General features: G+C 45.5%; 1 protein-coding gene across 1 annotated transcript in view; it reads left to right on the top strand.

Moving 5' to 3' along the window:
* The window catches only part of TRIO (trio Rho guanine nucleotide exchange factor), a 2,342,529-nt gene that overhangs the window by 1,521,988 nt on the left and 794,287 nt on the right, over positions 1-26,254 (top strand).

The following is a 26,254-nucleotide window of genomic DNA, read 5'->3' as shown; positions in this document are numbered from 1 at the left end:
TTGGTATTCCCTGTTTTGACCAACCTACTGTTTAGTCGTATGGCACGGCTTGGAAGGGAAGGAGCGCCATTTTACTTTTTGAATGCAAAATTTCCTGGAATAATTAGCAGATGCCATGTCGCATCTGGAGAGCCCCTGATGTGCCGAAACAGTGGAAATCCCCTAGTGACACTATTTTGGAAACTAGACCCCTCAGGAAACTTATTTAGATGTGTGGTGACCACCTTGACCCTCCAGTTGCTTCATAGAAGTTTACAACATTGAGCTATGAAAATAAAAAAATGACATTTTTCCCACCAAAATGTTTTTTAGCCCCACGTTTTGCATTTTCACAAGGATAACGGGAGAAAATGGACCCCAAAATTTGTTGTGCAGTTTCTCCTGAGTACACAGACTTTTGATGCACAGTGCAAAGCTCAGAAGGGAAGAAGCGCCATAATGGAATTCAGATTTTGCTAGACTGGTTTGAGGGTGCCATATCATATTGGTAGAGCCCCTGAGATGTCATACCAGCAGAACCCCTCATAAGTGGCCTCATTTTACAAACTACACCTCTGAATGAATTCATCTAGGGGTGCAGTGATCATATTGAAACCACAGATGTGTCACAGAATTTGATACCATTGGGCAGTGAAGAAAAAATAATTATTTTTAACACCAAGATTTTGTGTTAGCTAATTTTTACTGATTTTACATTTTCATACTGGGAAATGGGTAAAAATGGCACCAAAATGTGTCCAACAAGTTTTGCTGAATATAGAAATACCCCATATGTGGCTGTACAGTACTACTTAGCCTACACAGCAAGGCTTTGTAAAGTCAGAATGCTATTTGCCTGCTGGAGTGCAGATTTTCCTACACAGTAGTTTGTGGATTCCATATATAGAGCCCCTAAGTGCTAGAAAAAAAGATTCCCCCCCTCAAGTGACTCCATTTTGGAAATTATACCCCTTTGGGAGTTTATCTACAGGTGTAGTGACGATTTTGACTCCATGAGTGTTTTCCAGTAATAATCAGCAGTGGATGTTGCTGGGTGAAAACTGAAAACTACCATTGTAGTGACCACAGTACATTGTAGTCACCAGTACGTTATGCCCAGCTCATTCTTCTGGAGACAAGTACCTGTATATTAATCGGGTTCTCATCGCTACAAAAATGCCAAACGTGGGCTCTAAAGGTATTTTAGACACACTGGGGCTCAGAAGGAAGGAGTGCATTTGGATTTGGGAGCACAGAATTTGCATATTTCTTTTTTTTTTTGGGGGGGGGCAAGAAGCCATTTCACTTTTCTAGAGCCTCTGTACCACCAGTAACGTGGAAGCCCTTTATATTTCCGTTAACAGATGACAGAACTAAGTTGGAACTTGGTTTTTTTGTGGATTGCTTTTAAGCTTTTATGTGGAGCATCTTACATAACATTTAGGATCTCATTTATGTAGCGCTCTATGCTGAGCACTTACTTTGGGGTTTCCATCTAAATTTCCGAGCGATGTGACTCAGATTCAACCCCCCGAGGGATCAATTCACTATAATAAGGCAGCAGTTACTCTGGACTCAGTCTGAACTCTGTTCAGTGTCCTCCTTCTTTTCAGAAGTGCACAAAACTGTAGTCTACTGCACTTTTATGCACGTCTAGAAAGAGGGATACTGACAGATCACAGGTCCTATGGCGTCCACAGTGCCTCTGTAACGATTTGACACAACCCAACGGGGGTTCGGTCAGCCGACGGCGCAACACACACAAATGGAAATGGGGAGAGGAAGACCCTAACGATAGGGAAATGGGGAGTGATTACCACCTGAGCTCAAACCTGAGCCTGTTCCTGCACTTCCCTAACTTCCTAAGTATGTCCTCCCCCCCATTGCCATCAGGAACCTTGTCCTTCACTGTCATCTAGCACTGCCCTGGCTAGTTCACTGGCCAGCAAGGGGCACTAGCCTCACCACTGCAGATAGTACCAGGGCTGTGAAGTCGGAGTCTTGGAGTCGGTGCTCATTTTGGTGGAGTCGGTATAAAATGGACCGACTCCAACTCCTAAAATATATAATAAATTGGGTACAGTAGTTCAATGCAGAATGTGCTGAATATTTTTTTCATATGAATTTGGGAAAGTTATGAAATGTCCTATAAATGGCTGTTCTATTCCTGATCTAAGGCTACATTCACACACAGTGTTTTTGCTGCGTTTTTTGAGGATACGTTTTTCAGCTTCAAAAGCAGATCAGCTTTTTAAAAAACCGCATCACCTGAAAGGTTTTTGAGCTCATAGATAATGTGTTCAATAGCAAAAGCAGATTAGAGAAACGCCACACAAACTGACATGCTCATTCAGCCCAAAAATGGATCCTCACAAAACAAAGTGTCTGAATGTCATATCTTGAAACCCATTGACTGAATGTCATATCTTGAAACCCATTGACTTTGCTGGGATGCCTAGAGTCACTGCATTTTACTGCAAAAAACGAATCCACAAAAACGCTGTGTGTGAATCATAGCCGTAGCCAGCGAGGGGCAGGGGGGCAGCTGCCCCCCCTAGAAGCAGGGGCATTCACCTATCAAAACTCACTTGAATGCTGCAGTGCTCCCATCCTGCATCGGCTCCAGACTGCAGGGGGCAATCTCCCCTTCTCTGTCCTGTCTTCCACCGTCTTCACGAGAGAGAGAAGGGGGAGGGGTGCCTGCCCTGCACAGGATCCGATTCCTGGGCACCGAGCTGGAGAAAGTGAGAAAGTTGTGCACACGCTGCAGCTGGCAATAAGAGATAGTCTGCAAGAGGGACATGCTGGAAATCTGATTGGAAAGGTGAGGAAATTGGTTATTGCCGCCAGAACCCCTAAAATTGATTCCATCTTGAAGAGACGTGCTGGGAAACGGGCAATTGTCGATCAAGCCACTCGGTGGGGCAGCACTTATTTAACGATTGAACGGTTGCTTAAACTAAAACCGTTTCTTATAGATATGGCGAACCCTCAGGTAACCCTAAATGAAGGTCAATGGACACAGGTGGCTGAATTGAAGGAATTGCTTAATCACCCATTTACCATGACTAAAAAATTACAAGCTGAGGATTTAACTCCTGGCATTTTCATAGCGGAGTGGAAGAACTTGTTGTTTTGTCTGTCCCTATGAGGAGGTTTAATCGCAGATGGCATATCTGCTTCAATGAAACGGAGAGAGACACAGCTATTGGAAAATAAAAATTTTCTGGCAGCTGGTTATGTGGACCCAAGTCATCGTATACTGCTTGATGATCAACAGCTTACTAAAGGAAAAGAAGCTCTGACTGAGGTAGCAATTAGGATGAGTGGCCTACAGGAGGACAGCCATGCGCAAGAGGACTTGGGTCCTGACAGTGTTACTGCTGCCATATCTTCATCCTCATCAGAAGAGGAGTTTGACTTTGACAAGTATTTGGATGACATGGAGCAGGCAAAGCGTTGCCACGAGGAAAAAGATTTCACTCCGTCTCCTATAGCAAGCAGATTGACCATATTTCAGCAAAATGTTTCACTTGCTCTCAAAGAAATAGAAAAATTCAACCGTTCATCAAAACTGACTGTGCATGAGGCAATTCCTTTATACCCGGAAATTGTTAGAGATGTTGCCCATGTGGTTACGGCTTTGCCTCCAACCCAAGTTAGTGTAGAGAGGTTGTTCTCTAGCCTTAAAATTGTTAGGTCAGATTTGAGGTCATCTATGAAGGAGGATCTGATGGAGACAATTCTATTTCTTAGAACAAATTCATAGACTGCACAAATGTTATTTAGTATGTTTTTGTTGAAAACTGTTTTTTTGCCACTTACATAGTGTTATATACTGTATATACAATATATATATATATATATATATATATATACTAGCTGAAGAGCCCGGCGCTGCCCGGGCATAGTAGCTAACTGTGGTTAGTTATAGCAAATTATAATTATCCTCCATCCCATAGTCGAGTTCCCATATACCCATCACACATCCTCCATCCCACAATCCCATACTCATCACACATCCTCCATCCCATAGTCCCATGCCCATATACCCATCATACATATTCGCCATCCCATAGTCGAGTTCCCATATACCCATCACACATCCTCCATCCCACAATCCCATACTCATCACACATCCTCCATCCCATAGTCCCATGCCCATATACCCATCATACATATTCGCCATCCCATAGTCGAGTGCCCATATACCCATCACACATCCTTCATCTCATAGTCCCATGCCCATATACCCATCATACATATCCTCCATCCCATAGTCCCGTGCCCATATACCCATCATACATATCGGCCATCCCATAGTCCAGTGCCCATATACCCATCACACATCCTCCATCCCATAGTCCTGTGCCCATATACATATCCGCCATCCCATAGTCCCGTGCCCATATACCCGTCATACATATCCTCCATCCCATAGTCCAGTGCCCATATACCCATCACACATCCTCCATCCCATAGTCAACCATTATGACATCATAATGAGCGACGGGGCTTGCAACCTATGATGACATGAGCATCGCCATGGCAACCATTATGACATCATAATGAGGGGCGGGGCTTGATAACACACACTTTTTCCCCATTATGTAGATAGGGGCAAAATTGTTTGGTGAATTGGAACGCGCGGGGTTAAAATTTTGCCTCACAACATAGCATAGGACACTCAGGGTCCAGACGTGTGACTGTGCCAAATTTTTTGGCTGTAGCTGCAACGGTGCTGATGCCAATCCCGGACATACACAAGTACATACATACACACCCACATTGAGCTTTATATATTAGACTAGATTATGGCCCGATGCTATCGCATTGGGAGGATGTGATAGCATCACACCTCTTTCCATGTTAACCCTCAACACACACACTCCTCTCACCTTTCACCATCTCCACTCACTCTTTCACTCCACTCACTCTCTCACTCCGTCTCTCATACTCACGCCGTCATCGCCGCTGCTCCACGATCCCCGACATCTTCTTCCGCCGGCGCCATCCTGGATCCAGACGTTGTCCACGCCGGCGACATGTTCTTGCGGCAACGCCATCTTGAGTATCGTGAAATCCCGCAAGTTTTCGCCAACGCCATTTTGGATCCCGACGTCGTCCTCACCGGCGACATGTTCTTGCGGCGACACCATCTTGACTATCGCGGGATTTCGCCGATCCAAAATAGCGTCGCCGCAGGAACATGTCGCCGGCGTGGATGCCGTCGGGATCCAAAATGGCGTCGGCGAAATCTCGCGAGATTTCGCCAACGCCATTTTGGATCCCGACGGCATCCACGCCGGCGACATGATCTTGCGGCGACGCCATCTTGACTATCGCGGGATTTCGCCGATCCAAAATGGCGTCGCCGCAAGAACATGTCGCCGGTGTGGAGGACGTCTGGATCTAGGATGGCGCCGGCAGAAGAAGATGTCGGGGATCGTGGATCAGCGGCGATGACAGCGTGAGTATGAGAGATGGAGTTAGAGAAAGGGTCGTATGTGGAGTGAAAGAGTGAGTGGAGATGGTGAAAGGTGAGAGGAGTGTGTGTGTTGAGGGTTAACATGGAAAGAGGTGTGCGGTGATGTCACCGGTTACAACTGGACGGAAGTTGTTACAACCGGAAGCTGCTTAGGGCATTTATTATTATAGATATATATATAATCGATATTACATAGTTTATTACATATTTACAATTTATTACAGCTTTTTGTGTTCTAAAGTTGTATTCCAATAAATATATATTATGTTCTATCTAAATTATTGTATCATAAAAATGATTAAATGTCTAATGTTCACATTGTACTACAATAAATTTTTCACTTAAGTATATGCAATATATGTGGGAGTCGGAGTCAGAGTCGGTGTAAGGGAAATTGAGGAGTCTGAGTCACAGGTTTGGCTTACCGACTCCACAGCCCTGGATAGTACCACACAGGGGACAGTGAGCAACATAAAAGGGAAGGGGAAAAAAACACCATACTAAGCTTCCAGATTCCGCTGCCAAGCTCCAAACTGCAGATGACACAGAAGCTGGTTTCCAAACTCCAGAAACAGCAGACACCATAGAGCTTCCACTGCAAGGCTGGTCTCCATAGACGAACTCTATCAGCAATACAAGATTTAAATCAGGTTTTTATTTTTGGCAGCTGTCACACACAGTAAAGGATGCTTTTTATTGCAAAAATGCATCGCCATATTTGGACAGCTATAATTTTTCCATATTTTGGCCTAGAATGTCATGTGAACGCTTTTTTCTTGCTTGACATATTGACTTATTTATTGGTTCCATTTTTGATCAATTTCTATTCCAATTTTTGGGAGTCAGAATGTACAAAAACCAGCAATTAAGGAATAGTTTTTCTTTTAATGCCACCCCATGTGTAGTAAAATTGATAAAGCAGCTTTATTCTTTGGGTTGGTATGATTACAGCAAAGCCACATTTATATCATTTTTGATGTTTTGTTGCTTTTACACAGTAAAATCTATTTTACAGAAAAAATAATTATTTTTCATCGCTTTTTTTGTGAGAGCTATAACGTTTTTATTTTTCTGCTGATGGAGCTGTATGTCATTTTTTTTTTTGCGGGGCAAGATGCCATTTTTTGCGGAGAAAGATGCTGTTTTCAGTGGTACCACTTTTATTTACATATGTCTTTTTGATTGATTGTGTTTTATTGCACTTTTTCTTCAGCGGTATGATGACAAAGCATAATTTTTTGTCTTTTTTTGCTTATTTTTTACTGAAGGGGTTAGCTAGTTTGACAGTTTTATAAGTTGGGGTGTTCTAAACACGACAATACCAATTATTTTTTGTTTATTTTTTTAATGCAAATGTATCTATACGATTAATATTATTTCATTTTTTATATATATTTTTACAATTTTTAATAACTTTTTTTTTTACATTGCCCCACTGTGGGACATCATCTTCCCATTGACAGATCGCTGTCAATGCACCCTGCATCCCTGCACTGCAGGGAATCAGAGCAGCGTCTGACAGGCAGGGAAGGAGGTGTATCAGCTCCTGCTCTGAGCAGGACCCCCGCAATCAACTTGTGACCCTGGATTGCCATGGAGAACATCAGCATAACTCGATGGTATCGTGTTATGCCGATAGGAGCTAACAGGGAGCTCTCTCCCTGTGCCATGCTCCTCAATGTCGCTGTCACTATTGACAGCGGCATCAGAGTGGTTAAACGACTGTGATAGATGCTAGCACTGATCATGGGTATTGCTGCAGGGTGTATATACCGCAGGAATTAAAGTACCACCCAACTAATAGATTACTGGTATAGCAGATTGTGAATATATAAAACTTAACTTTTATTAAAGTAGGTAAAAAAACAATAATCATAAATAGACAATGTGTAACCACACAAGTGCCCTCAACCAGTTAACAGTGGGGTTTATAGTACCTCTAGATATCTTAGTTGCTGTGTCCAGCACACAAATTTAAATAAGACATAGTAGAATTCGCCAGGGACTTGAATACCTAGTTTCTCTTTTATTCCTTATTGGGTACTTTCTCTTCTCACTTTATATAGAACCATTAATCGTTTTCAAGTGAACACTTGTAAAAACTGATAATAATTCTAATCCCCATTACGGATCAACAGGTATAAAGTGCTCTTAGTGCTTTGGCAACAGTATATCAAGTAAATACAGTGGGTAAGGGTGTAAGTGAATCATGTGTGAAACCCCCTATCCGTTATGTACTAAAGGTACATCGAAAAACCAACTGGGTTAATAGCCATCCTAGTTAGTCATGTTGCAGCATATAGCAATCAGTGCTTCCTGCATTCACCATGTAAACAAGTGGTCTATAGGACTCTTACAGTCCTTCTATTCCATAGGTAAGCCCATAATGATCCATCCATCTTCTGTTAAGCCATGTTCACACATTCAGTATTTGGTCAGTATTTTACATCAGTATTTGTTGGCCAAAAGCAGTAGTGGGTGATAAATAGAGTGGTGACATGTTTCTATTATACTTCACCTCTGATTGTTGCACTCCTGGTTTTGGCTTATATATACTGACCAAATACTGAATGTGTGAATGTGGCCTTAAAGTTTCAAAAATGGCCAGAAAAAGGCTAGATCTAATCTGATTTGGCAATGGGATATATCAAATCCAGCGCTTTACCAGTATGTGAATGGTTATATCAAACCTTAGCCTTTTTCTCCCATCTCCCATCCTAACGGATTCATCAGGGGAGTTTATGATTGCTAGAGGGTGTCAACTCTCGCAAAGAGCTAACACCCTCACCCGATCACCACGGTTTTCAGCTTGAGCCCACATGATCTCAGCGCTGTATATATACAATGGTTTGCAGAAACGCTGCTCCCGCGTTGCCGTTGTAGGGGTTGTACTCACTCGGGTGCGACAGGAGAAAAACAGGAGGCACATTCCTTTAAAAAGTTCATGTGAGTTTATTGCTTCATAAACCCAGAAGCACAAACAAAAGGTAAACAGCCTTTAGATCAGGCAAAAAAAGCATAAGTGTCCATAGCAGGGCTTTGCTCCACCAGGCCTGTGGGCACACATGCTGGGTTAATGTCCAGCACTCAGGCTCGGTCTGGAGCCACAAACACAGGAGGCATTCTCCCTCCCAACAGGCAGACCATGTGCTAAACAGCATCCTCCATTACATAGGCTGTAACCACACCCAGATGTTTGGTATGTGGGTTGCCAGACCCGCCCATCTCTCATAGCTACGCACAACACGGACACGGAGAGCAGCCATCTCTGTGACACATACCTCCCATTGATTACATGGCCATTAACCTCCTTACATACCTCCCCCTCTGTCTAAAGCCATAGGGCTTGCACTTTCAACTACCAGACAAGGCACTCTTGAGAGGGCATCAGCATTACCATGTAGCTTCCCTGCTCTATGTTCCACATAGAAGTTGAAGTCTTGCAGGGCTAAGAACCAGCTGGTGACCCTCGGATTTTTTCCCTTTATTTCCCTCATCCATCTGAGTGGAGCATGGTCGAATACCAATCTAAATTTACGTCCTATCAGATAGTACCGTAATGTGTTCACGGCCCACTTTATGGCCAAGCACTCTTTCTCTATGACTGAATAATTCCTCTCACATGAGGACAGCTTCCTACTGAGGTAGAGAACAGGGTGTTCCTCCCCATGTATCTCCTGGGATACATGGGGATACTGCTCCTAAACTGACAACTGAGGCACCTGTTTGGAGTATAAACTCTTTCCTAAAGTCAAGGGCCACCAGAACAGGTTGCTTACATAGAGACCCTTTCATTTTGTGAAAGGATGTCTCTGCCTCGTCAGACCATTTAACCATTACTGATTTCTTCCCCTTAAAGAGGTCAGTCAGGGGCGCGGCCATCGTGGCAAAGTTCGGGATGAAATTCCTTTAGTATCCCATAATTCCCAGGAAGGTTCTTTCTTGCTTCTTGGACAGCGGTCTCGGCCATGTTTGAATTGCCTTTACTTTACTGATTTGCGGTTTGATCTTGTCTCGACTCACTACATAACCCAGGTACTTGGCTTCTTCTTTCCCCAAAGCACACTTCCTGGGCTTTATTGAAACCCCCGGCTTCCTTAGAGCATCAAACACTGCTTGGACCTTTTTTAGATGACTCCTCCAGCCCCAGCTAAAGATAACAATATCATCCAGGTATGCAGCGGCATACGTGCAAGGATTCTATCCATAGCTCTCTGGAAGGTCGCCGAAGCCCCCTACAGTCCAAATGGCATCCGGACATATTGGAAGTATCCATCCGGCGTAGAAAACACAGTCTTCTTCTTAGCTTCCTCTGCCATGGGGATCTGTCAATATCCCTTCTTCGGATCCAAGGTAGTTATGTACCTTGCTGGCCCAAGTCTCTTGATTAGCTCATCGACGCATGGCATGGGATATGCGTCGAACTTGGAGACCTTATTCAACTTCCGATAGTCGTTGCAGAACCTCCATTCCTCACCGGGCTTTGGGACCAGGATAATCAGGCTTGACCAACTGCTCTTGGACTCTTCAAAGACCCTGAGTTTTAACATGCGCTCCACCTCCTTGGAGATCACTTCTTGATGGGCCTTCAGAATCCGATAAGGTTTCACGTTTACACGCACATGTGGCTCCGTCAGAACTTCGTATTCTACGACCTTCGTGCACCCCGGCAATTCCCAGAACAGGTCCCTATTCTTCTGGAGTAACTCTCGGCACTGCTGTTTCTGGGCCTTTGACAGCGTCTCCCCTATGGCAACACATCCAACTTCGCCTTCTGGGTTGCCCAGAAAGCATGAAGTTTCAGCCGGCTCTCTGTCTTTCCATGGCTTGATGAGGTTGACCTGATATGGTTTCCGTCTTCCTGGTTGATGAATCTTATAATTTACATCACCAAGCTTCTCCACAACCTCATACAGCCCTTGCCATTTGTCCAAGAACTTACTCTCCACATAGGAATTAGCATAGTCCATGATGACCAATATATACTGATGTCCACAAGCTGATTTAACCTGGGGACCAACCAAGTCCATAGCAATTCTCTTGAACTGCACTTCAATAATGGGCAATGGCATGAGGGGACTCCAAGGAGAGGTGGGGCGGTTAACTGACATGTGGGACAGGACCTGCAATAGTTTAATATTTACTGATGACACCCAGGCCAATAGAACCTCTGCACAATCCGTTCCTGCATTTTTTCCACTCCCAGAGATGTCCCCCCAAGATGTGTGAATGGGCCATGTCTAACACTTTCCATCTATAGGGCCCCGGTACTATTAACTGCTCCACCAACTCCTCCCTTATTTTCGTGACCTGGTACAACAACTTCCCATTCATCATAAAACAGGGAAACCTTGTGTCAGCCCCCGACTCCTGTGCAACCCCATTAATGACAGTGACATTGTTTAAGGCTTCTTTCAGAGTTGGGTCCCTATGTTGGGCAGTCCCAAATTTCTCACTAGTCATCCCTAACTCCGGAAAGTCAGACACAGGACACTTCTTCCTCATTCCCCACAAGGACACAAAAGGGAAACCCATCTGCCTTTGGGTGTGGCGATACCTTATTAGGGTTCACTGGTTCCCTATTCACGCCAGCAAACTCAGAGCCCTTCCCCCACAGATCTCAAAATAAACAAAAGTCCCGGCCTATAATTATAGGGTGCAACAAATCCTGAACATCGCCAACCTCAGGGGGCTCAGTATCATGGGCCGTTTCAATGTCCACTCTGGTCATAGGGTAGTCCTTAGCATCACCATGAATGCACCGCATGCTGACCTTTTTCCCCGGGATCAGTTGAAGTGGAAGGGTGGCCCTCACAATGGTCACTAAATCCCAGAGTCTAGCAGTGCTGTTACCTCCCGCCCGTTCACCTTCACGGAAGACGCTTTAGGCCCCTCGCTGGGTGGACAGTTCACACTGCAGGCCAGATACGTGTAATATGAACATCGGCGTCCCATGCTGCAGTCCATCTGCTCAGGGGTCAGAGGACAACGGGCAGCTATATGGCCCTGGCTGTGGCACCTCCAGCAAACAATATCACCAGTAGGAACCTTGGGCACCACCTCCTCTGCCCCTTTAGACCTTGGGCGACCCAAGGCATTCCGGGGATCACCCTGGGCAACCCAAGTCTGTACTGGCCTTGACAGGAGTGCAAAAACCGGTCCATCACCACCCGTTCTACCATCTGCACAGGCGTAGATGGCTCTGGCTGCAGCCACTTCTGGACCAGGTGCAACAGGTCAAACATTTGGTAGTGCGGTGGTTTGTCCCAGTGATACGCCCAACAGTGAACCCGCTGTGCCCTGAGAGTCATTGTCACCCCCCAAACGTGCAAGAATCTCAGTTTTTAGCTTGCCATACTCTTTTGGTGTCCTGCATAATTAAGTCGTAGTATGCCTTCTGGGGTTCTCCCATCAAGTATGGCGCCAGTACCTCTGCCCACTGCTCTGGCGGGAGTTTCTCTTTCTCAGCGACCTTTTCAGATACCATCAGGAAGGCCTCAGCATCATCCCCGGGAGTCATTTTCTGCAAAGCCCATCTTATTGTCTTCTTGATGTGGGTGTCATCAGCCGGACCTGGGATTGGGGTGCTCCCTGGATGGCGGTTGCCAGAAGCTGCATCTACTACCGTTACTCCTGCTGGATCTGCTGTAACAACAGCCTGTTGGTCTCTTGCTGTTGCTGCTGTGACTGGACTACGTGTTTCTGCAGGTGCTCCATTTTGTCTGGTGATGCTTGCTGGCTTGTGACAGACTTAACCCAGGACATGCAGTCCTTCCTATAGCAGTCTCACGTTTCTGCTGGGAATGCTGCCCGCATGTCTAGCACCAATTGTAGGGGTTGTACTCACTCGGGTGCGCCAGGAGGAAAACAGGAGGCACGTTCCTTTAAAAGTTCATGTGGGTTTATTGCTTCATAAACCCAAAAGCACAAACAAAAGGTAAACAGCCCTTAGATCAGTCAAAAAACAAACCATGTATGTCCATAGCAGGGCTTTGCTCCTCCAGGCCTGTGGGCACACAGGCTGGGGTAGTGTCCAGCACTCAGACTCTGTCTGGAGCGATACACAGGAGGCCATCTCCCTCCCAACACCCAGACCATGTGCCAAACAACAGCCTCCATTATATAGGCTGTAACCACACCCAGAGGTCAGGTATGTGGGTAGCAAGACCCGCCCATCTCTAATAGGTATCCGCAACCCTGACACAGGTGCACCAAACGACATCATAGTTCTTACGTGCACTAAACAAAATACTCCAGGTTACATCACAGAGAGCAGCCATCTCTGTGACACATTCCTCCCATCAATTACACGGCCATTAGCCTCCCTGCACCGTATATGTACGGTGCATGTTGGGAAAGGGTTAAAGAAAGACTGTCTTTGTTTTCCATGGAAATCAATTAGAGTCCATCTTTCATTTTAACACAGCTGTTTAAAAAAATAGCTGAGCTCTCAGTTTCTGTGTGCTGCAAAGACAGTTCCTCTTTTAAGTGTCATGCATGCGTCTGTAATTTTTTTTTGTAAGCAAAAAAAAAATAAAATATAATTTCTATCAGTGTTTGATCTTATTTTTATCAGTATTTGGTCAGTGTTTCAAGAATTGCTATCAGTGTTTTAATTTTATTGTGATAAATTGCAAAGCTTCTATCCACCACAATTTTAAAAACAGCAGACAGATCGCACACACAGCACTGTCTGTTATTTTTCTCAAATTCAGGTTTGTGTGGGTAGTTTTGCACCATGACATCTATAAAAACTGGTCATGGATTCTTGATTTTTTTGTGAACACATGGAGCAAAAAAAATCATAAACAATTTAATAGATTATACTGTATGAGGGGATAACCCACTCAGCTGCTTTCAGTAGACACAGGAATGCTGCTTCTTGTTAAGTCACCTGCTGTTTTATTATGAGACATTAGAAGCACTGGGAAAGGCACAAAATGGCCGTTGTCCTCCTCCACTTCCCCGCTCCCCCGGCTTTCTAAGGACTGTCCCACCACATGAAATAAAGGACATCATTTTTTAGGAATGGTGAATGCTGTTTTTTCTGCATTTTTTAAACTAAGGTACGTACCTGGGCAATCCGGAGGACCTTACACAGCTCCCTTATCACATTACTCATGAAGAGAGTTCCCTGGTCCATCAAAGTCTCCTTTGGCAGGCACATCCTAGCAAACATACGGACAGGCTCCTGAGCAATACTCTTGGCTGAAGAGTTCCTTAAGGCCCCGTCTCACTAAGCGATCTCGGTAGTGAGATCGCTGCTGAGTCACAACTTTTGTGACGTAACAGCGATCTCACCAGCGAGATCGCTGTGTGTGACAGCGATCAGCGAGCGGCCCCCCTGCCGGTATCGCTGATCGCTGGAAGAAACCTCTGGACATTTCTTTGGTCGCTGGTCTCCCGCTGGCCAGCACGCATCGCTGCGTGTGACAGGCGGGAGACCAGCGATCAGGTGTAAAAAATAATTAAAAAAATAAAAAATATAGTTATTCTCACCTTCCGACATCCTGTTCAGCCATCCTGCCTCTCTCCACGCTCCGGTCCCAGTGATCCTTTGCACGAATGACCGCGAGACTTTGTTATCCCTTGAGACCGTGACATCTCGCGGTCATTCGTGCAAAGGATCACTGGGACCGGAGCGTGGAGAGAGGCAGGATGGCTGAACGGGACGTCGGAAGGTGAGAATAACTATATTTTTTATTTTGATTCTATTTTTTACAGCGATGGCAAGCGATGCCGGGCGCTCGGCATCGCTGTGCAGATCGCTGGTGAAGCTGTCTGTGTGACAGCTCACCAGCGATCACATAGCGACTTACTAGCGATCCTGACACCTTGATATCGGTGTCGGGATCGCTGGTAAGTCGCTTAGTGTGACGGGGCCTTTAGTGGTACAGCTTTAGGGCACCTGGTCACAAAGTCTATGACTACTAGTATGTACTAATGCCCCTGTGCAGACTTAGCTAGAGGACCTGCTAGGTCTATGGCAATTCTCTCAAATGGGTACTCTATTACAGGTAATGGGACTAGGGGAGTTTGGAATTGAGAAGAGGGAGCGATTATCTGGCAGGTGGGGCAGGACCTACTGTACAATAATTTAGGATTTCTCTGTAACATCACAACCAATAGAACATCCGCATTATTGTCTTTTGAGTTTTTTGTATCACGCAGATGTCCCCCCAAAACATGCGAATAGGACATGTCTAAAACCCTCCTCCATTTGGGTCCTGGAAACAACAGCTGCTCCACTATCTCACCTCAACTCAGTTTGTCACCCGATATAATAAATCACCATTAACTGCAAAATGTGGGAACCTGGTGCCAGTCCCGGGCTTTTGAGCAACCCCATTACATAAGGTCACATTGTGAAATACCCCCTTTAAGTTAAGGTCTCTTACTTAAGCAGTCCCAAAGTTCTCTTCGGGCACTTCTAAGTCAAGGAATTTGGGATCCTCTGTCACCGTCTCGTCCCACTCTCCAGCGAGGATACACAGGGGAAACTCTTCATCTTTGATTTTGATGGAGTCTCTTCCCGAGGGACCTGGCTTTCTTCCTGGACACACTGTACAGCTCCCTTTTACCACAAATTCTAAAATAACGAAAAATCCTGCCCCAGTAAGATGAGATGTGTTAGTCTTTTTCTACCCTTAGTACTGCAGTCTGTTCCCATGGTTACTTTGGCCATAAAGTAGTCCATGGTGTCTCTGTGTATGCACCAGACACCCACAAACTTATCAGGGATCAACTGGTGGGGAATTGTAGCACTGATTAGGGTCACTAGACTTCCATAGTCCAAAGGTCCAAGAACCAGTACCCCATTGGCTGACACGGTACACGCCTGCGACCCCTCGCAGAATTGACAGTCCACACTGCAGGCCTGAAAGGCAAAATAGGAACAACACCGGCCTAGGGTGCAGTCCATTGGTTTAGGGGACATATGGCACTGGTTGGCTACGTGTCCAAGATTGTGACATCATCACCAGACCACATCCTTCACCCCTTTCTGACGTTGGGCGTAATAGTACACCCACGTCGGAGTCCCTTCCTTTGATGAGGGCTCTGGCACTGAGCCCAAATCTGTCCCGGCACATGTCAGTTGTTTTAAACACCTGACATGTTCCTCTAACAGCCGCGGGTGGAAACGTGATCCACCTGCTGCTGCTAACCTGTTAAATGCCGCTTTCATTCTCTGACAGCGGCATTAAACTCGCGCTTCAGGGAAGTGCGCTGGAAATCCCGCCCATCGGTGACCTCGACACGTGATTGCGGGTCATCAATGGGTTGGCATGACAACCAGAGGTCTCCAGCAGACGTCTATGGTTGTCACTGCCGGATTGCTATGAGCAAGTGAGCATTTCTGCTACATACAGGCGATCTGATCATTGCCTGTATGTAGCAGAGCCGATCAGACAACTGCAGCTTCTAGTCTCCCATGGAGACTATTGAAGTATGTTAAAAGTAAAAAAAATGTTTTTAAAAATATAAAAAAATTTAAGTGTTCAAATCATCCCCCTTTCACCCCATTCAAAATAAAAGAATAAAAAACATACGCATATGTGGTATTGCCGCGTTCAGAATCACCCGATCTATCAATGTTAACAAAAGAATTAACCCGATTGGTAAACAATGTAACAAAAAAAAATTAAAATGCCAGAACTACATTTTTTTGGTTGTCGCCACATTGCAATAAAATTCAATAACAGGTAGTCAAAATATATCTACACCAAAATGGTATCATTAAAAGCGTCAGCTCTGCAAGCAAAAAATAAGCCCTCACTCTCCTCCAAATCACGAAAAATGGAGATGCTAGAGGTCTCGGAAAATGGCACTATATTTTTTTAACCAAAGTTTGGATTTTTTTTTTTTCACCAGTTAAATAAAAAACAACCTAAACATGTTTGGTGTCTATTAACTCGTAATGACCTGGAGAATCATAATGGCAGGTCAGTTTTAGCTTTTAGTGAACATGGTAAAAGAACAAACTCAAAAAACAACTGTGGAATTGCATTTTGCAATTTCACCGCACTTTGAATTTTTTCCCATTTTCCATTACAAATATGTTTAAAACAGTCATGTTGTTCAAAAGTACAACTCGTCCCGCAAAGAACAAACCCTCACATGATGATTTTGACCTAAAAATAAAAAAAGTTATGGCTCTGGGAAGAAGGGGAGCAAAAAATGAAAACACAAAAGTAAAAATACCTCCTATCATGAAGGGGTTAACAACAGCCCTATCGTACCTCTCAGCGGAATTGGGACCCTTCCATTGGTGGGTCTAAACATCCTCAGTGGTGTACCCCTGGAGTTGGGAAAGAGACTGCCGACCTCCCACGAACAGCCTCTGCGAGTTGTTCCATCTCCCACGTTAGCACCTCCTGTTGCTGCCGCTGCTGTAACTGCTGCTCTTGAAGTTGCTGTACCAAAAGTTTGTTTCCTGTTGACTTTCCAGTTGCAGCTGTGGCTGGACCTGGACCAGATGCTTGACAAGTTCCACCATACTGCTGGACGTCTCCTTCTGGAAGGCGTATTTTACCCAGGACATGCAGTGTTCTCTGTAGCATCTGCAGGTGTTCCTGGAATGCTGCTCACACTCGAAACAACAACTGTGAGGGGTTGACGCACTCAGCTGTTTTCAGAAGTAGACAGAGGAATGCTTCATGGGCAAGTCATCTGCTGGTTTATTATGGGACAGCATAAACCATGGCAGTGATTCAGAAAATAAACATGGCCTTTGTGGCATAATGGCAAAACAAATAAAGATAAAGTATAACACAGTCCTTATGTGTGCAGGATTCAAATACCACACAAGTCTCCAGCTCCACCTGGAGCAACCATCTGAAGATCTTCCTCTCCAAACACACAACACAGAAAAAAAACAGTGGCTGTGCATTTAACTTCCGCAGCCACACCCTTGAGGTGGAGATATGATGAGTAGGAGTCCCCCCCATATCTCACCTACTCACTAAAAACCAAACCCTTGTAATTGCTGGTTAGCCCCTTCAGCACATAGCATGCTGGAGAGAAGTGTAAGCGTTTCACATCTCAAAAGAAAGCAATCTTTGTGACACATATCTCCCCTCACATACAGCGCCAGTGACCCTGTCACAACTGATAGAACATGTACATGAAAAATAGACGTATGAATGAGGCCCAGTTGTCTTTAAATTGTATCTATAGCTCAGAGGTCTTCCTTATAACAAATATGGACTATATGTTTTCTGCCTTCTGGATATAGGGCAGTCTATTGTGTTATGTGCTCTGAATAGGGCTATATGTTTGTATTATGTGCTGGGTTAGTTATAGCACCATCTAGTGGTGGCTGAATTTATAGCAGTGTATTTGATAGCATTTACAGTCTGTGACTTTAACAGAAGCAATTCCGTGGGATTGAAGCAATGCTTTGTGGGAATGAAGCAGTGTATTCTGGGATGAGGGAGATGCCATTTTCTTTTTGTGTATCTCATAGGACGCACGTGTTATTTTTGTCCTCCTGTTAACCTTTGTGTTCCTGTAACTTCTCTACTTGAGTCGCTATCTGGGTAAAGCATATCTGGGAAGAATCAGTGTTTTCTTGCAATGCAGTGATTTAGAGAGGTGTTAGTTATTGTTTAGCAGTCAGGAGATGTTATGAGATGTCATTAACTGTTTAGCTGCCAGTTCACAGTGAATGTAATCAGAGACTTATGTATTCCTATGTAATGTTTGCATCACTGTACACTTTCCCAATACTTACCCATGTCGTTTGTATTTCTTATAGTTTTACCACGCATGTTCTATACCAGTGATGGTAAACCCATTGCACACATGCCAGACAGGGCACACAGAGCCCTCTCAGCTGGCACGCGGCCAAGGCCTCGCCTCACTGTTCAGAGCTGCAGCTTCCTCAGACACATTGAGCGGCACGGCCGCAGAGCTGAATGATGATGTCATCCAGCTGCGGCCGCGCCTCTCAGTGTGTGAGGAAGTGACAGAAAGGAGGCTGCCGGCACGCGGAGACCATGGGGAGGTGAGTGTGGCCGCTGGTGTGTGTGTGTGGCCGCTGGAGTGTGTGTGCCGTGAATGTGGCCCTGTGTGTGTGGAGAGGGCCAGTGATGGCGGTGATGGGGAGAGGGACAATGATGGGAGTGATGGGGACAAGGCCAGTAATGGGGAGAGGGACAATGATGGGAGTGATGGGGACAGGGCCAATGATTGGGAGAGGGACATTGATGGGAGTGATGGGGACAGGGCCAATGATGGGGAAAGGGTCAATGATGGGAGTGATGGGGAGAGGGACATTGATGGGACTGATGGGGAGAGGGACAATGATGGGATTGATGGGGAGAGGGACAATGATGGGATTGATGGGGAGAGGGCCAGTGATGGGGAGAGGGCCAATGATGGCGGTGATGGTGAGAGGGACAATGATGGCAATGATGGGGAGAGGGACAATGATGGGAGTGATGGGGACAGGGCCAGTGATGGGGAGAGGGACAGGGGCGGGAGTGATGGGGAGAGGGACAATGATGGGAGTGATGGGTAGAGGGCCAGTGATGGGGAGAGGGCCAATGATGGCGGTGATGGGGAGAGAGACAATGATGGCAGTGATGGGGAGAGGGACCATGATGGGAGTGATGGGGAGAGGGCCAGTGATGGCAGTGATGGGGAGAGGGACAATGATGGGAGTGATAGGGAGAGGGCCAGTGATGGGGAGAAGGACAATGATGGCTGTGATGGGAGTGATGCGGAGAGGGACAATGATGGGAGTGATGGGGAGAGGGTAATGATGGGGAGGAGGAAATGATGGAGGTGGTGGAATGGGCAATTTCTACAAGAAGGGGACCATGATGGTGCATACTTCTGCATCAAGGGGATCATGATGGGGCATTTTCCTGCATGAAGGGGATCATGATGGGGCATATTTCTGCATGAAGGAGATCATGATGGGGCATATTTCTACATGAAGGGGATCATGATGGGGCATATTTCTGTATGAAGGGGATCATGATGGGGCATATTTCTACATGAAGGGGTTCATGATGGGGCATATTTCTGCATGAAGGGGATCATGATGGGACATATTTCTGCATGAATGGGATCATGATGGGGCATATTTCTACATGAAGGTGATCATGATGGGGAATATTTCTACATGAAGGGGATCATGATGGGGCATATTCCAGCTTGAAGGGGATCATGATGGGGCATATTTCTACATGAAGAGGATCATGATGGGGCATATTTCTGCATGAAGGGGATCATGATAGGGCATTTCTACATGAAGGGGATCATAATGGGGCATATTTCTGCATGAAGGGTGTCATGGTCCAGTCCGGAGTTTATTTTCTGTGGTCTTCACTCTGGACTGGTCATAGAATCATAGAATCGTAGAGTTGGAAGGGACCTCCTGGGCCATCTGGTCCAACCCCCTGCTCAAAGCAGGATTCGCTAAATCATCCCAGTTAGATGTCTGTCCAGCCTCTGTTTGAAGACTTCCATTGAAGGAGAACTCACCACTTCTCGTGGCAGCCTGTTCCACTCATTGATCACTCTAACTGTCAAAAAGTTTTTTCTAATATCTAATCTGTGTCTCCTCCCATTCAGCTTCATCCCATTGCTTCTAGTCTTTCCTTGTGCAAATGAGAATAAAGTTGATCCTTCTACAATGTGACAGCCCTTTAGATATTTGTAGACAGCTATTAAGTCTCCTCTCAGTCTTCTCTTTTGCAAACTAAACATTCCCAAATCCTGCAACCTTTCCTCATAAGACAGGGTTTGCAGACCGGTCACCATTCTGGTCGCTCTTTTCTGAACTTGCTCCAGTTTGTTGATGTCTTTTTTAAAATGTGGTGCCCAAAATTGGACACAGTATTCCAGATGAGGTCTGACCAAAGAGGAGTAGAGGGAAATAATTACTTCACGTGATCTAGACTGTATGCTTCTGTTAATACATCCTAGAATTGCATTTGCCTTTTTTGCTGCTGCATCACACTGTTGACTCATATTCAGTCTGTGATCTATTAGTATACCCAAGTCTTTTTCACATGTGCTGTCACTTAGCCCTATTCCTCCCATTCTATATATGCTTTTTTCATTTTTATTGCCCAGATGTAGTACTTTGCATTTCTCCCTGTTAAAAACCATTCTGTTAGTTGCTGCCCACTTCTCCAGTTTATTTAAATCTTTTTGAATCCTCTCTCTCTCTTCTCTAGTATTAGCTATCCCTCCTAGCTTTGTGTCATAAGCAAATTTAATCAGTTTACCCTCAATTCCTTCATCTAAATCGTTGATAAAGATGTTGAACAATACAGGGCCCAGGACAGAGCCCTGTGGTACCCCACTTGAGACATTCTTCCAACTGGATGTGCAGCCATTTACGACCACTCTTTGGGTCCGATCACTAAGCCAGTTATGAATCCACCTAACAGTTGCCTTGTCCATTCCATACTTAGTCATTTTTTCAATAAGGATTGTATGAGAGACTTTGTCAAATGCTTTGCTGAAGTCAAGATATACTATATCTACAGCATTTCCTTGATCCACCCAATCAGTAATACCGTCATAGAAGGAAATTAAATTAGTCTGACATGACTTATTAGTTACAAACCCATGCTGACTCTGTTTAATCACTTCATTCTTATCCAGGTATTGACATACATGTTGTTTAATAATTTGTTCAAAGATCTTTCCTGGTATAGAAGTCAGACTCACCGGCCTATAGTTGCCTGGGTCCACCTTCTTCCCCTTTTTGAAGATAGGAACAACATTTGCTCTTCTCCAGTCTTCTGGCACTTCTCCTGTTCTCCAAGTATTTTCAAAGATTTTCAATGAGAGGGGTTCAAAAATTTCTTCTGCTATCTCCTTCAGTACTCTGGGGTGTAATTCATCTGGACCTGGAGACTTGAGTTCATTTAGGTTAGCTAAGTGTTTCCTCACTATCTTTCTGTTTATAGATATCCTTGATTCTTCTATTCCCTTAATAGGACAGTGAAGAACAGTTGATGTTACATTTCCTTTCTGAGAGAAAACAGATGCAAAATAGGAATTTAAAAGTTCAGCCTTCTCAACATCCTGTCTTACCATTTCATCATTTTCATCCTGTAAAAATCCTATAGCATCTTTGACTTTTCTTTTACTTTTGACATATCCCCAAAATCCTTTATTATTGCTTTTGACATCTCTTGCAAGCCTCAATTCATTTTCAGCTTTAGTTAATCTGATTTGTGCCCTGCAGGTTCTGCAGACAGCATTATATTCTTCTTTAGATATGCCTCCCTCTTTCCATTTTATAAACATTTTTTTCTTCCTTTTTAGCATGTGCTTAAGTTCTGTGTTCATCCATCCTGGTTTCCTTAAATGCTTCCTATTCTTCCCTCTTTTCGGAATTGTTAACAACTGTGCTTTGAGAATTTCATTTTTCAAGATTTCCCATCCTTCCTGGACATTTTTGTCTTTAAGGACATCCAGCCATTGGATCCCTCCAATTCTCTTTCTGAATCCCTTAAAATCTGCCTTTCTGAAATCTAACCTTGACGTCTGAGTCTTCACAGGTCTTCCGCCTCTAGTTATCCAAAATTCAAAATTCATGCGGGGGTTAATCTCCTCAGGCTCGTTCTGGAGCTAGCTGGGCTATTTCTGTCTCTCACAGGCTGCTGACCAGTGTTAGTGATAGCTCAAGCTTCCAGTTTAGAGCCTCTGACCCTTGTACCTTGGTGATCCTCCTGCCTTTGACTAGTATCCACGTGTATGACCCGGACTGATCTCTGACCCCGTCTCTTGGTATTCGTCTCTGCTGCTATGTTCCCTCTCTGGCATTTGACTTCCTGGCTTGTACCCTGACCACGTATTTCGCCTCACGTTTGTTGATCCCGTGCTCATGTTTTGGCTTTCTGACTCTCGGCTTGGTATTTTGACTACGTGTATTGCTGCTCCTTCTGGTACGTCTGCTCCTGCTAGTTTCTGACTCGGTTTGCCTGACCATTCTCTCTCGTTACCTGTCACACCTGTGCTATTGCACAGTGTTGCTACTCTTAGTGTGTAACCTCTCTTCCCTCACCAGCTTCCCCTGGTGGAAGTTTCACTACATTATCACTAACCAATACAATTAAACGGGATTTTGCACTATTCTTTCTCTGGTCATGGATCTGCTACATAACTTGGCAGATCAAGTGTCCAGTTTGACGCAGATGGCGCAGGACTTTTCTGTGAATCATCAGTCCCTTGCCATGTCTCATACCCACTTACAGAAAGAACTGACTGAGACTATTAAGACCATGCAGGGAAACACCTCTCATATTGTTAGTCCACCAGGTGACTCTGTAGATGTTATTTTTCACTCTCCTGAACCCTCAGTTAAACTTCCTGACACGTTTTATGGCGAAAAAGATACATTTCACATATTCAAGGAGAGTTGTAAATAATGGTTTTCTATCAGACCCCGATTGTCTGGGGATGAGACTCAGCGGGTGGGGATTATTATCTCCTTACTTAGGGAGGGTCCCCAATCCTGGGCTTTCTCGTTGCCCCCTGAACAGATATCAGTAGATAGGTTCTTTGAGGTCTTAGGACTGATCTATGGCTAGTTTCACACTAGCGTTTGAGCGCAGCGACGGCCTGCGCACGGCCGCCGCTAAGCCCCGCCCCCTGCCGCACCCCGCCGGTAGCTCCGCCCACCGGCGCATGACGCTGCATGCGCCCTGCGTCCCCTATCTTTATCACAGGGGGCGCAGGCCGTGCGCAGTATGCGTTTGGCGGCGCATGCGTCCTTTTGACGGTGCGCCGACCTGCGCCAAACGCAACCTGCTGCAGTTTGGTTGCGTGCGCAGGCCGTCGCTGTGCTCATAAACGCTAGTGTGAAACTAGCCTATGACGAACCGGTCCGTGTTAGGTTGGCAGAGGACACTATTATGGGTCTGGGGCAGGGGAAGCACTCAGCCGAATGGTACAGCTCCGAATTCCGTTGATGGTCCACTGAGGTGTCCTGGGATGACTGCGCACTGAGATGTCTGTTCAGGAAGGGACTGTCGGATTGCTTGAAGGACGCTCTGGCTCTCCATCCACCTCCCAGCTCATTGGAGGAGGCCATGACTCAGGCTATCCGTATGGATCAGAGACTGCGGGAGAGAGGTGTTACTCAGCGAGGGATTCCGTTGTTCCCTGCTAACCCTGATGTTTTGCTTCCATCTGAACCTACGGAGGTGGGAGCCACCAACCCCCAGGAGAAAGAGAGGAAACGACGACGTGATGGAAAATTATGTTTTTACTGCGGAGATCCCGGACATTGGAAAAAAGACTGCCCCTCCTGTCCACCGACTAACAAGCGGCTGAGTCTGGGTGATCATCGTGGAGATCACCCAGACTCTCAGGTACCTTTTTCTTCATTTTCAAAGATACTGTTAAAGGTGGAACTTGGTGTTGGGAACGGCTTTTTCCATACTTCGGCTTTTGTAGACTGTGGGTCATCCCTGAACCTGATTGACTCTAAGCTGGTGGCCCGCTGTAGATTAGGGACAGTTAAGTTGGAGACTCCCTTAAAAATTGTGGCTATTGACGCTACACCTCTCACTAAGGATGGTCTCCATTTCAGTTCTAAAGAATTCACCCTCAGGGTGGGGGCCCTACACCAGGAGCGCATGTCATGCTTTGTTTTGGATAACCTCCCTGCTGGCCTGGTTTTAGGGTTTCCCTGGTTGCAACGGCATAACCCAGTTTTTGACTGGGGGTCCCGGGATATTGTTAAATGGGGACCTGGTTGTTCTGAAAATTGTCTTGCCACTGTGTCTATGTCATCCGTCAGTCTGGAGGGTATTCCGGAGTACCTGAAAGATTTTGAGGATGTGTTCTCCGAAAAGGAGGCTGAGGTTCTACCACCACACCGCCCATTCGATTGTGCCTTTGATCTTGTTCCCGGTGCCAAATTGCCCAAAGCCCGTCTGTACAATCTCTCCGGCCCTGAGCGGGCTGCTATGAAGGAGTATATCTCTGAGAGCCTCCGCAAAGGGCATATACGGCCATCTGTCTCTCCCATGGCGGCGGGGTTCTTTTTTGTAAAAAAAAAAAGGATGGTGGTTTACGCCCATGCCTCGATTTTCGAGAACTGAATAAGATAACCATAAGAAACACTCATCCTCTCCCACTGATACCTGATTTGTACAATCAATTGTCGGGGGCCAGGTGGTTCTCTAAGTTGGACCTCAGGGAAGCATACAATCTCATCCGTATGCGGGAGGGGGATGAGTGAAAAACTGCGTTTCTCACCTCTGAGGGTCTGTTTGAAAATTTGGTTATGCCGTTTGGTTTGACTAACGCACTAGCGGTTTTCCAGAATTTCATTAACCATGTTTTTTCTGATTTTATTGGACGCTTTGTAGTAGTTTATCTTGATGATATACTCATATATTCTTCTGATAGACAAAGTCACATGGGTCATCTTCGTGCGGTTCTCCAGAGGCTCAGGGAGAACTCACTCTTTGTCAAACTGGAGAAATGTTCATTTTTTACTCAAGAATTGTCCTTTCTAGGGGTCATCCTGTCCGCTGAGGGGTTTCATAGGGACCCTAGGAAGGTACAGGCCATTATGGATTGGGTGCAACCCAGAGATCTCAAGGGTCTTCAGCGATTTCTGGGTTTCGCCAATTACTATAGAAAATTCATCAAGGGGTTCTCTCAAGTGGTCAAACCCCTCACTGATCTCACCCAAAAGGGGGCTAATTTCAAAAACTGGTCAGCTCCAGCTGTGGCGGCATTTTCTTTGTTGAAAAAAGTTTCATGACTGCTCCGGTACTGGTTCAACCTGACTTGTCTAAACCATTCATCATAGAAGTGGACGCCTCTGAGGTGGGAGTGGGAGCTGTGTTGTCCCAGGGTTCCACCACATTAACTAACTTAAGACCCTGTGCCTTCTTTTCTAAAAAATTTTCCTCTGCGGAGAGGAATTATGATGTGGGTAATCGAGAGTTGTTGGCCATTAAATTAGCTTTTGTAGAATGGAGGCATTTTTGGAGGGGGCTGTCCATCGTATCACTGTCATTACAGATCACAAGAACCTGTCTTACATCGAGTCCGCCAAACGTCTGACTCCAAGACAGGCAAGGTGGTCACTTTTTTTTTCCCGATTTCAGTTTACCATCTCTTTCAGACCAGGTTCCAAGAATGTGAAGTCGGATGCCTTGTCTCACAGCCTAGATCCAGTATCGCCTCCTGAGCCTCCTTCATCCAATCTTCAGCGTGGGGTGGTGGTGGCTGTGGTGTCCTTGAGATTGGAGCAGTATATTCGTGAGGCCCAATCTCTTGCTTCTCTGTCCATACCTGAAAATAATCTCTTTGTGCCTGTTCAGTATCAATTAAGGGTGCTTCGGGAGTTCCACGACTCAGCTCTGAGCGGGCATCCTGGAATCTCGGCCACTCGTAAAGCCATCACTAGGCTGTTCTGGTGGCCCTCGTTGACTTCTGACGTCACTGGCTTGGTGTCCTCCTGTGAAATTTGTGCCCGCACTAAAGCCTCCCACAACCGGCCGGCCAGGGAATTGGTGCCACTGCCAATTCCGGATAGACCGTGGACTCATCTGTCCATGGATTTTATCACCGATCTCCCCCCTCTAATGGCAAAATTGTGATCTGGGTAGTGGTGGATAGATTCAGTAAACAAGCACATTTTGTACCATTAACGGGCCTTCCTAATGCTGAGACTCTATCTAAACTATTCATTGAACATGTGATCCGGTTGCATGGTGTGCCTGTCAGTGTGGTGTCTGATAGAAGGATGCAATTCGTGGCAAAATTCTGGAGGGCTTTTTGTAAAAGGCTGGG

The sequence above is a fragment of the Dendrobates tinctorius genome, unplaced genomic scaffold, assembly GCF_039654945.1.
Source record: "Dendrobates tinctorius isolate UK_male_01 unplaced genomic scaffold, ASM3965494v1 ptg000229l, whole genome shotgun sequence".
In the NCBI taxonomy this organism is placed as follows: Eukaryota; Metazoa; Chordata; class Amphibia; order Anura; family Dendrobatidae; genus Dendrobates; species Dendrobates tinctorius.
The sequence above is the reverse complement of the archived record's forward strand: the minus strand, read 5'-3'. Positions and strand labels throughout refer to the sequence as shown.